Source organism: Myotis brandtii, unplaced genomic scaffold (assembly GCF_000412655.1).
Source record: "Myotis brandtii unplaced genomic scaffold, ASM41265v1 scaffold822, whole genome shotgun sequence".
Lineage (NCBI taxonomy): Eukaryota > Metazoa > Chordata > Mammalia > Chiroptera > Vespertilionidae > Myotis > Myotis brandtii.
Genome location: NW_005371333.1, coordinates 107,977 through 122,476, shown reverse-complemented (window position 1 = coordinate 122,476; position 14,500 = coordinate 107,977). Strand labels below are relative to the sequence as shown.

The 14,500-nt window shown below is 37.2% G+C and overlaps 1 long non-coding RNA gene across 1 annotated transcript in view; it reads right to left on the bottom strand.

Moving 5' to 3' along the window:
- Positions 1–284: 284 nt before the first annotated feature.
- Positions 285–14,500, bottom strand: part of LOC106724411 — a 64,182-nt gene continuing 49,966 nt past the window's right edge. The window contains exons 6-9 of the long non-coding RNA XR_001360199.1: positions 8,003–8,110; positions 3,493–3,693; positions 2,432–2,568; positions 285–437 (exon numbers count right to left, since the gene is read on the bottom strand). This is a non-coding gene — a long non-coding RNA (uncharacterized LOC106724411). The remainder of the gene's footprint in view (positions 438–2,431; positions 2,569–3,492; positions 3,694–8,002; positions 8,111–14,500) is intronic.

Below are 14,500 nucleotides of genomic sequence, written 5' to 3'. Positions count from 1 at the left end.
TATTTCATCAATCATTTGCCTACAATCCATTGATCCCAATATCCTTTTCATTGTCCCTCATCTCCATCAGGTCCTCACTTCCATCCCTAAACAAATTAAATAACATAGTTCATAATTATAACCACTCTTTTCCATGTAACTCCCAACTTACTACTCTTCTCTCCTTCCTTTAAACTCACCTGGCTAAATCCCAGTGGTAATGAAGTACAACTCCCCACCTTTGTATCTGGACAACTGAATGGCGCTGAAGAAAAACACACAACCATGCTTTTACCCTTCTTTCTTTTACTCCATAATCTCTAACCTCAAGAGGACCCTTGCCCCTTAATCATTCTGTCTTCATGGTCCATTCAGTCTCCCACTTAGATAATTATTCCATGTCCTCAAATTTCCAACACCATCACGACCCTCTGCTGATGATATTATTTCCTATTTCTCTGAAAAGACAGATGAGATCATATGAGAAATTTTTCAAACTCCCATCACCATATCTGCTTTGAATCAGCCTTTTTACTTCATGCTAGAAATGAACAACCCATGCTCTTCTCAAAGTCCTACCCTTTCTCCTGTGTCTGGATTTGACCTCTTCTTACCTACTCAAAGATGTCACTCTAATATTTATCCTTCCTTTTTTCCATTATCATTTTTCCTCTCACTTAGATTAATGCCATTAGCATATAAACATATTATAATACTAGAGGCCCAGTGCACGAATTCGTGCACAGGTGTGGTCTCTCGGCCTGGCCAGCGTTTGGGACTGATCCAGGCCGTCTTGCCCAGTCCTTATTGGGGCCGACCGGGGCCAGCCAGCTGGGGCGGGAGCAGGGAGGGACCGTGGGAAGTTGGCCAGCTGAGGGAGGTTGGCTGTGAGAGCACACTGACCACCACGGGGCAGCTCCTGCATTGAGTGTCTGCCCCCTGGTGGTCAGTGCGCTCTCACAGCACTGTTACCAGCCGGTCATCCAGTCATCCAGTCGTAATTGTCGCTTAGGCTTTTATATAGAGAGATCTGTAAAAAAATAAAATCCCTGCTTTGTTTCAGTGCGCATCATAGTTACCAGCCGGTCATCCGGTCATCCAGTCATAATTGTCGCTTAGGCTTTTATATAGAAAGATCTGTAAAAAAATAAAATCCCTGCTTTGTTTACAAATTCTCCTTTAGTTATTGCCTCATTTCTTTATTCCAGAATGTTCAGAAACTTAATTTTATGTCCTGAACTTCATTTTCTCTTTTACTCACTTCACACAGGCTTTTGCCTGTACCACTCAGTAGAAACTGTGTCAGGTCACCAATTGCAACATAAACAACAAAAGCAAAAACTAAGTGGAACTACATCAACAATCAGAATTGTACACATGTTATCTATCTTTATGAAATATTGTTGGGGAAGGGAATATGAAAATTATTAATATTGAAACCAAGCTGCTATATTTTTGTCAGCAATGTCCTGTAAATATCATTCTGACCGAAAATTTCTGAAACTATGGTGTGGCTTTTTTGTGGGTTTTTTTTTTTTTTTTTGTATTTCTGTATTTTCATTACATTACAATATGTAGAGATTATTCAATGAAGAAAAGTGGATGTGATTTAAAATTTCAAATCAAAACTAGCTTAAAAATACTAATCTAATAAATAATTCTCAATTTGCCAAGTGATCACAAAACTATTTCAATTTTTTTCTCCTAACACTTGACTCAAAACTGTATCCCATGAAAAGTTGCCCCAAGAAATATACAAGGCAAAGATATTTGTGAAAAGATATTTAATCTCACTAGCAATGTGGATAATTCAAATAAAAGTGACTTACTGTTTTAGATATCAAATTAACAACATGTTTATAAATAATGTTATCTACTATTAGCAAGGCCATATGGGAGTATAAATCAGAGTATTGTTTCCATGTAGAAATTGATTAGATAAATAAATATTAAAAGCCTTAGAAAGGGCTCTTAACTCATCAATTTCAATTACTCAATGTATTCTAACAAAATAAAGATGCATATAATGATTTAGTACCATTGTTTATCATCTTGAACATTTACAAACTACCCAAAATTTTAGCAATATAGAATTAGTTAAATAGGCATGGTTTAATCTCTATAAAAAAAAAAACCCCACAAATGTTTTAGGTGAACATGCAATGGCATGGAAAGATGTCTCTAGTCTATTATTAAGTGAAAAAAAAGGTTATCGAGCAGTACGTATAATGTACAGTTTGAGTCAGAGGAAGAGGGAAAGAAAAACTACATGCTCAAAATTAATCTCTCCAGTGTGCTATTATGTTTTTCTTCTCTTTTTTGCTTATCTGTTTCCTAAACTTTCAACAATGATAAATGGTTTTGTAAACAGAGTAATATTTGCTCTTTAATCTACTTTCCACTTTTAAAAGCTCAGTGACTTCTACACATTTATAAATACAATTTGCAATACCTTAGCTGATACATATCCTTGCAGATATGTTCTTTTTTCACACATTCATGTTTTCTTCACTCATCAATTCTCATGCCAATTTGTAAGTTCCAAAATCTCAAGAACAATTGCCTCCAATTCTTTAAGCTTTCTAATGCCTAATAATATAAGGTATACAAAAATTACACATATTAATATTTATCAAATACATGAATCAGAAATATGTGATGGAAAGAGGCCTTAAAAATTAAAGGTAGATAAAAGCTGTTGTTGATATTCTAAATACGTTTGATTAATATTTCCCAAATCAAACCCGCAATTACTGTCCCTGCTTCAGAGTTATTACTATTTGAGGCTATCTGTCTCAGTGTTTGAGTTCAAACCTTTGCTCAAAAAAATTCTGTGGATCTGGAGCCCTGAGTCCCGCCCACTAGGCTGGCCTGCCTGCTTACTTTATCATTGCTGGGAATCATGGCTCAATGCACCTGTTTTCCTATATGTATGTTATACATGTGCTAAGTAATATAAGTAAAATATGCATTACAGCATTATTTATAATAGCAAAAGAATGGCAATAACTTAATATTTATTAATAGATGTGTGACTAGATTATACTCCGTGTATATGATAGAATATATGCCACCTTTAAAAAAAGTAAGATAACTTTTAAAAAATTATTTTTTAATTGATTTCAGAGAGGAAGGGAGAGAGAGAAACATCAATGATGAGAGAGAATGATGAGAGAGAATCATTGATCGGCTGCCTCCTGCACGCCCCACATTGGGGATCAAGCCTACAACCCAGGCATGTGCCCTTGACCAGAATCAAACCTTGGGACCCTTCAGTCCGCAGGCCAAACCAGCTAGCGCAAAACAACTTTTTATATATACAGTTAAGGAACTGATCTTGTAAAGTGAACAAAGCAAAATGTAGAATTATGTATATGTATAGGATGGTAGCATGTGTTTATGTATATGTATATATGTGTGCATAGTATCATTAAATAATATACATATTCTTTATGATAGGAGAACTAGATGATCAGAGGACAGTGTGAGAAAGAGATTTAAACTCTTTTGTACCTTTTGAACTTTGAATCCATTGCATGGATTTCCTTTTTAATGAACTTGGAACATATCTTCTTTATTAAGTGAATTTCTTAATCATATACATGTGGAAAGCAAGCGGGTATCCCAAGCCTTCGGGGAAGGGTGCAGCATTACAGGTATGTTACCAGATGAAAGCCACTCTTACTAATACACCCTGGTGTGGAGAGCTGTTTTCTATGGAGGAAGTGTGAGCAAAATTGCACAGGAGTTAAAGATTAAAGAGGCCTCTGGGAAAACAGATATTGAGAGCTTGACCTTGTTATGCCCAGATCTCAGGATCCCCAAGAAACCACACCAGGGAGCCAGCCAGGTCCAATGCTAAAGCATAAGAGTCTTTATTCGAGCTAGCTCGGCTCCCCCACCTCGCCGACACAGCAGCAGGAAGCAGAGAGAGAGAACTCTGTGTGGAGAGAGGTTTTATAGGGGGGTTGGAGTAAGGGGAGGAGAAAGGACTGTGGGCCCTGCCGATTGGCCAGGCGCAAGTCGGTGTCTTGTTACACAGGATGTGGTCATATCTATGGCGACTTCCCTTGATTGTCATTGCTTAGTTTAAAAAAGTCCTGGGTGTGGCTAGCAGAGGCTTGGGCTTCTGGGAAGAAGCCTTGCCGAGCACATGGCCAAGGTAAGATGGAGGGCATAGCCCTTACCCTGGGGCAAGATGGAGGGCGTAGTCCTCGCCCTTTCAACCTCATCTCTTTTGAGATTATTAAGAACTTTCTAATTGATCAATATAGTCCCACAGATGAGAATGACTTGCCATATCCTAAAGGGGGACTTCACCATTAGGGGAAAAGCATATGGATTGGTGAGCTGAATCACAGGTCATGGTGGAAGGGCTAATTGCAGTAGAGCAAGTGGCTGTGACTTGACTCCCTTGCTGAGCTAGCTCCCTGATAGGTGCCCATGTTTTGATTATAATGTGAGTGTGAACCAAAGAGTTGAACTTGGTAGCCCAAGTCTGGAACACCCTCATCTGCCCCAACCCTCATGGTTAAAGAGCATTCATATTGGTAACAATACTAATGTGACCACAGATAGACTTAACACTATGGGAGGAGACCTCTCCCTATATTTAAAAACTACTAATACATCTGCAGTGGTGTCATTATAACAATAAATTGGACAGCATAGAAAATTGCAAGACCTTCCATTTTTAACAGCAGCATGTGGCTATAACAGAAGCAAAGTCATCTGAAGACAAAGACCTTTTCTTTCTTAATGAGAATTTGGAGGTATGACTATTCCTTGAAGTAAGTCAGTCCCCAGAGGTTATGAGTAATTTTTAACTTGACGAATGAGCTGACAACTTCATAAATAAGGAACTGGACTTTCTAGCAACTTGAGCACATGAGTGTTCAAGCCAATATTAAATTGAAAGATAAAATAAATATGAACTCCTTTGTTACCCCCAAGGTGGTGAAGTAGGCCATACCAGTAACATAAGAAAGAACCCTGTCTCTGGCCAACCTCAGGGATACCAAGAGAAAGCCAATCTAGTTGGGTCTCAAGAAGAACAGGAGTGGAATAGAGCTCCTGGAACTGGAAGGTGGACCAGAGTATAAGGCGGTTAGGAAACTGAAGGGCAGGAATCTGGATCTCGCCCCAGGGTTTCAGCACCAATGTGAAAGCTCCTCCCTCAGCACTTCTTTCTTTTTTGGTTACCACCCAACCTCTTCACCTCTGTTTATCTTTGTTTCCTTCTCATAGCTTCTGTTTACACTTTGGCTATACCCATAGCCATTTAGCTTTGGCTCCCTCTACTAACTGCCTCTGAACTTCCTAACTGACATGACCCATAGCAAGAACTAATCGGCTCAGGTAGACTTTGCCAAACTTTCCACAGGGAACCATCTTCTAGTCATCAGCCTACTGTTTGACTGTCCTTGGGTTAGGTGCCCATCAATTCCACCTGTCTTGGCTCTAAACCACATCTGGAAATACCACAGGTTGGAGTGGAGGGAAGAGCAGAACTGGTACAAAGCAGGCTGCCTAGGACTCCCCATCAGCAGAGTCAGAGCACACAACCGTTTCCTTTAAAGGGGGGTGTGGATCACTGCAAAATCCCATGCCAAGTCTTCATGCTAGGGAACTATGAGAACCTGGAAATTTTATGAAAACAAGGTCCATAAGAATATGGTAGGGTGGGAGTGGCTGGGGAGAGGTCAATGAGGGGGAAAAGGAGACTCATGTAATACTTTAAAAAATAAAGAATTTAAATTAATTTTTTTAAAAAAGAATATGGTAGAGATTCTGCTTAAATAGTAATTTTTACAAGGGCTAAAATTATGGGCTATGAGTAGAATTTCAAACTAAACTCACTCTAATTCTCCATTGCTAAATACAGTTCACTTAGAATTTAGGAAAATAATGAATAAATTCAAAACTTTGCCAAAAGGAAAATGCTCCTTAAATTAATAGAATTAAGGGTTCTATGCCTCTCTCTTCTTGCTCCTTCAAGCAACTTAGTGTGCCCAACCCCTTATTCCATGTATTATAGAGTATGTTATGATTACAACAGAATTTAATTTATGCTCCACAAATACCCGTTATACTCATAGCCTCTAGTCAGACTACAAGTTTAATATATTAAATTTAAAACTATTATGTTAAGAACAGAATGAAAAAATAATTAGTAAGTATGATAATATTGTGATCTTCCAGACATGAGCTGATTGTTGGGCCAGCTTCCATTACAAAACAAGGACTACACCTTGATTTAATGGCTTTCTCTCTGAACACCCAAGGGCACAGTAACAAACACTATAGGATTACTGGGCAAAGATAATAGGAAAGAATCCAAAAAGTTCACACCCTAGGAAGCATTCCAAAACATTTTTTTAACCTTGGATTTAAAATCACAAAGGCTTCAGCTGCTTAAGGAAGGTGAAGATCATAGGCAAAGTGCTTGCCAACTGCTTGGCTGAATATTTACAAGTGGTGGGTTTATTTTGTGACTTTAATTGCTCTCTCAGGAGAATATGGAGACTGCAGCCATGTATAAATACCTTAATTTAATTCTGGCACTAAAAATGGAATTAATTTTTTTCAAACATATTATGGAGAGTAATGCAAATTTAGATCTTTTGGGTTTTGTCTGGTCATTTTATATGTTGAAGAACATCTTTAGAGTTTTAAGTATATGTATTCTATCTCACATTATGCTTCCTTCTCCTTGATTTACTTTGCTCAGTAAAATATTTTACTGTACACAGAAGCAAGCTGAGAAGCTCCCTGCAAATCGAACATTATGTTTCTCTTACTAGCTGCCCCTGGGGTTCTGAGCTATAATGATTTTTTTTTTTTACTATCCTACTATTTGGGGAGTAAATATATGAGATTATAAATATATTTTCCTATGCGTATCAATGCATAATGACATATAATTTTTAAAAAGGACTAGAAGGTACACCACTTCTCTAAAATAAGTAAATATCAGATGTGGTGTTCTTATCACCATGGCATAAGATGGGTACTTTGTGATCTTGTCATACTGGCAATCTTTCATGAGAGCCTTTTATCTCCATTAGAAGTGTCATAGCTATTTAGGTATCACAGGTACTCTGAAACCATCATATTCTAAGGGAGAAGTTCTACCCGCCAAGCAATTACCCATCTTATTTGTATTTAACAACTGTATAAAATACAAGGTGCATCTCTGATGCTACATTAATAAACAATGACAGTAATAAAGTTGGGAGATCAACAACAAATCAATTCAAATGAAGAAAATTATAATAACTGAGAAAGGATAGAGTATTGAAAAGTAAAAGGTGCAATATACAAATCCCATAGCATAGAAACCCACACCTGAAACCTCTATGTTCATGCTGAGCAATGTGAGAACCTGTGAGAATATGAAAAATCAAGGTGAGGATGAGAGAACTAGAACCAGATCAATGAGGAAACATAGGCTACTTCCTTCTAGAATAAAAGCCTGCACTACAATGTGATATTCCTGAGCCTACATACAAAAGGAATTCACATTTGAAAAAAGCTAAGTGGATTATTCTGATTAGATTAAGAATATGATTACAGGCATCTCTCAGGTTCGTTCCAGACCACTGAAATAGAGAGAATATGGCCTTGCTTAGTGTACTCAGTGGTCAAGGTTCAATTCCTGGTGAGGACACATGCCCTGGTTCGATCCCCAGTAGGAGGCGTGCAGGAGGCAGCTGATCAATGGTTCTCTATCGTCATTGACATTTCTATCTCTCTGTCCCTCTCTCTTCCTTGTTGAAATCAATAAAAATATATTTTAAAAATAAATAAATAAAGTGAATATGGCAATAAAACAATGCATGTGATATTTTTGGTTTCTTTTTGAAATCAATAAAAATATATTTTAAAAATAAATAAAGTGAATATGGCAATAAAACAACGCATGTGATATTTTTGGTTTCTGGTGAATATAAAAGTTATGTTTACACTACACTGTAGTCTATTAAGTGTACAATAACATTGTCTAGAAAAATAATGTACATACCTTAATTAAAAGATATTTCCACCATCTGAGCTGGTTGGTAAAATGGTGCCGATTGACTTGCTCAATGTAAGGTTGCCACAAACCTTCAATTTATAAAAAACACAATATCTGCAAAACATAATAAAGCAAAGCACAATAAAATGAGCTATTCTTGAATGTGACATCCAAGACAAAGTGAATATATCCTCTCAGTTCCTGGGAATCTTTTGCAAAGCCAGTAAGAGGTTATATCCTGAGAGCTTTTGTGCAAGAAACATTTTAAAGTTTGAGGTAGAGAATGGATATGCATTATCATTAAGCTTCTAGAAATGTTTGTACTTTTCACAAGCATCTAAGGCATTTGTTTAAAGACACTCTAAGTGACCATTTCTACACATTACTTACGTCTGGGAAGCCTAAGAAACTGTCTCACTACCCAGAGTGAGACACAAAATTGACTTCTATGAATTTTCATGAACATTCAGATGATTTGCAGACAAAACAAGTCTTTCCCACAGGCAATTAAGCACCTCTGGGAATGCCAATGACAGTTTGCATGATTTTGAGCTTGAAGTTCACATCTATTCGTTTTTTTTTTAGTTCAAAAAATAAGAACTATTCTCCTCAAAGCGTAAAGAGGCTTAAAACAACATTTAAGTGAAATATTAAAACAATTAGGTCATTATGATGCTAGCTAACTGAAACTGACAGATATTTATCTTCCCATACAAAAAAAGGAAAAAGTGATGGAAGTTAAAAGAGCAATAGAAAGATGTAAAAATAAATTATTGATGAGTTATCTACCCCTGATTATAGCTTATATAGGTTATAAAATAATCATTGATAAGACCTCTGATACAGCTATTAAGTATTATAGAAATGAACTGGATGACATACCATTTAACTACTTAATAATGTAGATTTTACCCACCATCTTCACCTTTACCTCTCTTTCTACATCTGTTCAGGAAGCAACAATTAGTGCTAAATACTTAGTAGAGGATAGGTGGTGGTGCCTGCTTTTTGGTGGTAAATTAAGGTTGGTTAGGTCAGAGCAAAGCATGCCCTCTAGAGGTTATACGGGTCATGTACTATCTATAACAAATTATACAAATTTCAAAATATTTTGTGGAAATTCCAAAAATAAATTTACTTCCTTATACATTAAGAATAAAAACTGAGAGAAGAAGAAATTTCTCACTCTATCTAACAAAGCCATCCTAACTAAATGTCTTCTATACACCGGAAGGTGGTTGTCAGGTTAAGAGCTGACCAGGGAATTCTAGCAATAAAAATGTGGATAATATATAAACTCAAAGGGAATGAAACTATCACATTACTTTACAAATACCAGGTCCTGAGAAGTAATTCCTCATTCAAGTTTGAAAAATCAGAAAGAAATAGGTAAAAGGGGACCTTTAAAAGAAAATAAAAAACCTCTGTGATAAAGAAAATAGAACTTAGCTATTACCTTAAAAATACATGAAGATGTCGATCTCTAAATAATAGTTATCCAATAAATAAAAGTTTATATTGTTTGTGTGTTTTTTAAAATCTCATGAAATATAAGAAATTATGGATTCAGTGAACAAGAGAAAGACACGATAAAAATTGAGCTGGCAGAGAAAAATAAAAATTCAAAAAACCCCTCAAAAAACAGTAAAATATATAATAATTAAAATATGCATTTGGAGTATGTAAAGTACAAAATTAAAACTGCATAAAACTTAATCAGTAACAACCTAGAGAAATTCTCTAAGAAAGTGATAGCTACAGTGAAAGAAAATATTCAACCTTTGAATAGTCATCACCACTGAAAAAGAAATCAGAATGGGAACAGAAGTAATTGTAAAAGATTTATTAGAAGGAAAAAATTAAAATGCCCTAAAGTAAAAATAATAATAAAGTGTAGGTATTGATAGATTAAAAAGGCTTACCAAATTCTAGGCAAAATTAATATACAATAGGCTAAATTAATTATAAACTAAACAAAATTTTAAATTCCAAAATAAGATTTTATAAAAATTCAAGCAGAAATAGATTTTTTTTAAGACAAAGGGAGAATCTTTTTTTAAAATATATTTGTTTTGATTTCAGAGAAAAGAAGAGAGAGGGAGAGATAGAAACACCAATGATGAAAGAAAATTACTTATCAGCTGCCTCCTGCATGCCCCATACTGGGGATCAAGCCTGCAACCAGGGCTTGTGCCCTGACCGGGAATTGGACCATGACCTCCTGGTTCATAGATCAACACTCAACCACTAAGCGACACCAGCATGACTGCAATTTGAGATGTCTCCTGTCCTTTCATGTTTTTGTGTGTTGTCGGTTTTTTTGCCTCACTCATTCTCTTCTTTCATCTAGTTCTTCTAGAGCAGTGGTTCTCAACCTTCCTAATGCCACCACCCTTTAATACAGTTCCTCATGTTGTGGTGACCCCCAACCATAAAATTATTTTCATTGCTACTTCATAACTGTAATTTTGCTACTGTTATGAATCGTAATGTAAATATCTGATATGCAGGATGTATTTTCATTGTTACAAATTGAACATAATGAAAGCATAGTGATTCATCACAAAAACAATATGTAATTATATATGTGTTTTCTGATGGTCTTAGGCGACCCCTGTGAAAGAGTTGTTCGACCCCCAAAGGGATCGCGACCCACAGGTTGAGAACCGCTATTCTAGAGCTAAAATATTATTGGAGGAGAAAGATCGTTCTTTTTCCTTTGAGAGTAGCAGCGAGACTTTTCCCCAGTTAAATAAAAAAAAATCATAAATGGGATGAAGAGGTGCCCACATGGCAGTACTTTTCAGTTCTCTGCTTTGGGAAGAGAGGTAGTAAACACTGAGGATGTGATAAGGTCAGAAGGAGAACTAGCTATTTCTGTCACTTAGCATACATGACCTTTTAAAATTATTTATTTTTTCATGTGATATCTTATCTCCCCATCCTATATAATAAAAGCCTAATATGCAAATCGACTGAACAGTGAAACCACCGGTCGCTATGACACACACTGACCACCCTGGGGGCAGATGCTCAATGCAAGAGCTTCCCCCTGGTGGTCAGTGCGCTCCCACACGGGGAGCACCACTCAGCCAGAAGCCAGGCTCACAGCTGGGGAGCACAGCAGCAGTGGCGGGAGCCTCTCCTGCCTCCGCTACAGGCAGGCAGTAAGGAGTGAGGGATCCCAGACTATGAGAGTCCCCGACTGGGAGAGGGATGTCTGACTGCAGGCCCAGGGATCAGGCCTAAGCTGGCAGGCGGATATCCCCCAAGGGGTCCCGGACTGAGAGAAGGCACAGGCCGGGCTGAGGGACCCCCCTGCCCCCCGCTCCCCCAGTGCACAAATGTCATGCAATGGGCCTCTAGTCTTGATTATAAGCAACTTGAGATCAAGAGCTATGTCTCATTCTTCTTTGGGTCCCTATTTCCTTACCCAGTGCATTATAGTGTGGGTCCTACATAAGTATCTGTGAAGATACCAATTATATCAAGCATACCAGTGGGAGAGAGAAAACAAAATGAAACAAAAATCTATCCTAGTTATTTAATTTTAGAAAAAGAAACTGAAAAATCTATAGAGATTATTTAGGGGGAAATTGAATGATAGCATTTAAAAATTCAATAATGCACAGGAAGCTGGAAACATTTATGAACACTTCATTGAAAAACCCAAGATAAATGTATGTCAAATTTGAAAATGCCCAGGGTGTGTGTGTCTGTGTGTGTGTGTGTGTCCATCCCCAGACAAGGTTAAGGGACTTGAGGAAGCAGATTTTTCCACTTAAAAGAGTTATCTGAGAATTATTTAATGTGATAGAGAAAGAAAGTAGGGATGGAGGAAAGAATGAAAGCAGGAGAGAGAAAAGGAAAGAAATTAATGTTTCAAGGACCAGAAAGCTGGCTCAGCTAAACAGAGCAGGGAAACTCGGAAAGGATGCCAAGTCAGGTAAGTCAGGTACAAACCTGAAATTAGGCAGATCAAAAAAGAATTGTGTGGAACTTTTGAAGAATGCCTGAAACCATCAGCAGAATTTGTGGATGCTACCTATGGAACTGGTGGGACCACTTAAGAGGTTTACATTTCACCCAAGAGCATGGAGAGGGAGAGGGAAGCAGGAGCAGGAGCAGGTGTAGAGGCCTTGGGAAGGACTGATCTCATCCAGGCTTTGAGTATGTGGTTTGAGAGGGAAACAAGGCAGGGTAAGCAAAAATAGGCCTTTATTTATATCTTAGTCTTCCCCCTCTTATTCATTTCTCCTTGTCCTTGCCTGGCTGTCTTCCACTTTCCTCAAAATTCCTATGCACTTCTCTACCATTCCCTCTTTCCCTTAAAGAATTCAGCCCCAAAGATATATTTTATGTGAATTGCTCTAAGTTTCATAAAAACCTGAAACAGATGCCAACATTTAAAAATTTGACATTCCATTTTTCAGGTACCTCTTGAAAACAAAAAAGATTTGGCAACACAGCCCCAGTCTCGTGGGAACAAAGAGCTGGCACTGGGTAGCTTCAGCCTCTCTACAGAGAGTGACATCCTGCATCCACTCAGTCCCCATCCAGCCAGATTCACTAGTAATGCTACCTGGCAAGTTTCTATTCCTCTTCTTTTCCTTGCATGAATGTCTTCCTTTCTTTGCCCTAGATATTTATCTTCTTCATAAATTTCCCTAAGTTGTAACTGTAGTACATATGTTATTTATTTTTTTTGGTGTGTGTGTTTTTTTGTTATTTATTTTTGTCTATTCTTTTTTATTATATTTTTATTTATTTTTAAAATATATTTTTATTGCATTCAGAGAGAAAGGGAGAGGGAGCGATAGAAACTTCAATGATGAGAATCACCGATTGACTGCCTCTTACACGCCCCACATGGGGACTGAGCCCGCAACCCGGGCATATGCCATGACCAGGAATTGAACTGGTGACCTCTTGATTCATAGGCCAATGCTCAACCACTGAGTCACGCCAGCTGCACTTGTCTATTCTTAACGTTTAACTGAACAAATAGAAACTTTTAGTTTTGTCTTTATTTCATATCACTCCCATACCAAACAATATGCTTTTAAATTAGTCTTTGACCAAGGATAAAAATATCCTTAGCATACATCCAAAAATAAATAAATAAAATAATTTAGTCTTGCTTTATTGCTCTTTTAAAAGCAGTACAAGTGATAAAGTCTGTCAGTGTGACAGTCGTGAAAAAAGCATAAATGTTTTAATATATGTAAGTTTTTCTTTGACAACCACCAGTCCAGAGGTATTATTTGCTTTTAAAATAGTAATTATTAGCCTCTGTTTCTGTGGAAAGGAAGACCTTCCACACAACAAACAAAAGTCACTTTGGGGTTCTTATATTCACTGTGAATACATTTTTCCTAGAACTTATTGATGAGGAGCTTCCTGTGATCTCTCTGCCTAGATGTTTTTATCACAGTTGGTCCCTGGTCTGTTCAGCCTCACCCTGCTGGCATCCTACTCCCCCTCCCATTGAATCATGGCTTCATCTCTAAGAGACTCCTCATTTACATGTTGTTTGCATATTTGAAATGCCTTTACATAATTCTGATAATTGTCCATCCTTGGGGCCATATGTAGCATCATGATCCTGCAGTGCTTCTGAAGATGCCAGGTGAAATTCATTGCTAGAGTTTTATTCATTTAGTTAACAAATATTTATGAAGAGCCTGCCTGGTGGCAGATATTGTTCTAGGTGCTGAGGATGTGACACGGACTACGACACAGTCTTCACTTTCCAAGAGCTTACTGCCACCAAAAAGTAAAAAGTAAGCTTCTTGCTTCTCACAAAATGGGAACTGGACTTTGCTACCCCACCTTCTTATGTTTACGACCTAATAAAGGGTTTAAACAGATGAAGAAAAAAAAAAGAAAAGAAAAGAAAGACCTGCTCTCAGGAAGCTAACAATCTAAAGCTACATGTGCCAATTTGTATAATGTCATATGTATTTTTACGTTTTATTTAAGATGCACCATCATTTCAAAAATGGTTTTACTGAGAGGTGTGTGTGTGTATGTGTATGCGGGTGTGCATGTGTGTGTGTATTCAGTTATAAGACATATCCTGATTCCAGAAATATTAACTAAAGAGCTGGTTTAATGGAATATTAACAAATATTATTGCTGATGGTGATAGTGCAAATTAAGCATATGCATAATTTTCACCATTGTAAAAAGCAACTAAGAAACAAACTCAATTAATACAAGAATAAAAGTGAAATGAGACGAACTTCTTCTTGACCAAGATGGTGTTTTTAAAAAAGAATTCCTCTGGAAAAGAAGAAGTGAAACTGTCATTATTGGCAAATGACATGATATTGTACACAGAAAACCCCAAGGACTCCATCAAAAAACTACTAGACTTAATAAATGAATTTGGCAATGTAGCAGGATACAAAATTAACCATTTATTGAAGAGACCATCTTGATGCCATTGTATGCTCTTGCCTCCTTTGTCAAATATTAATTGAGCATAATGGCTTGGGTCGA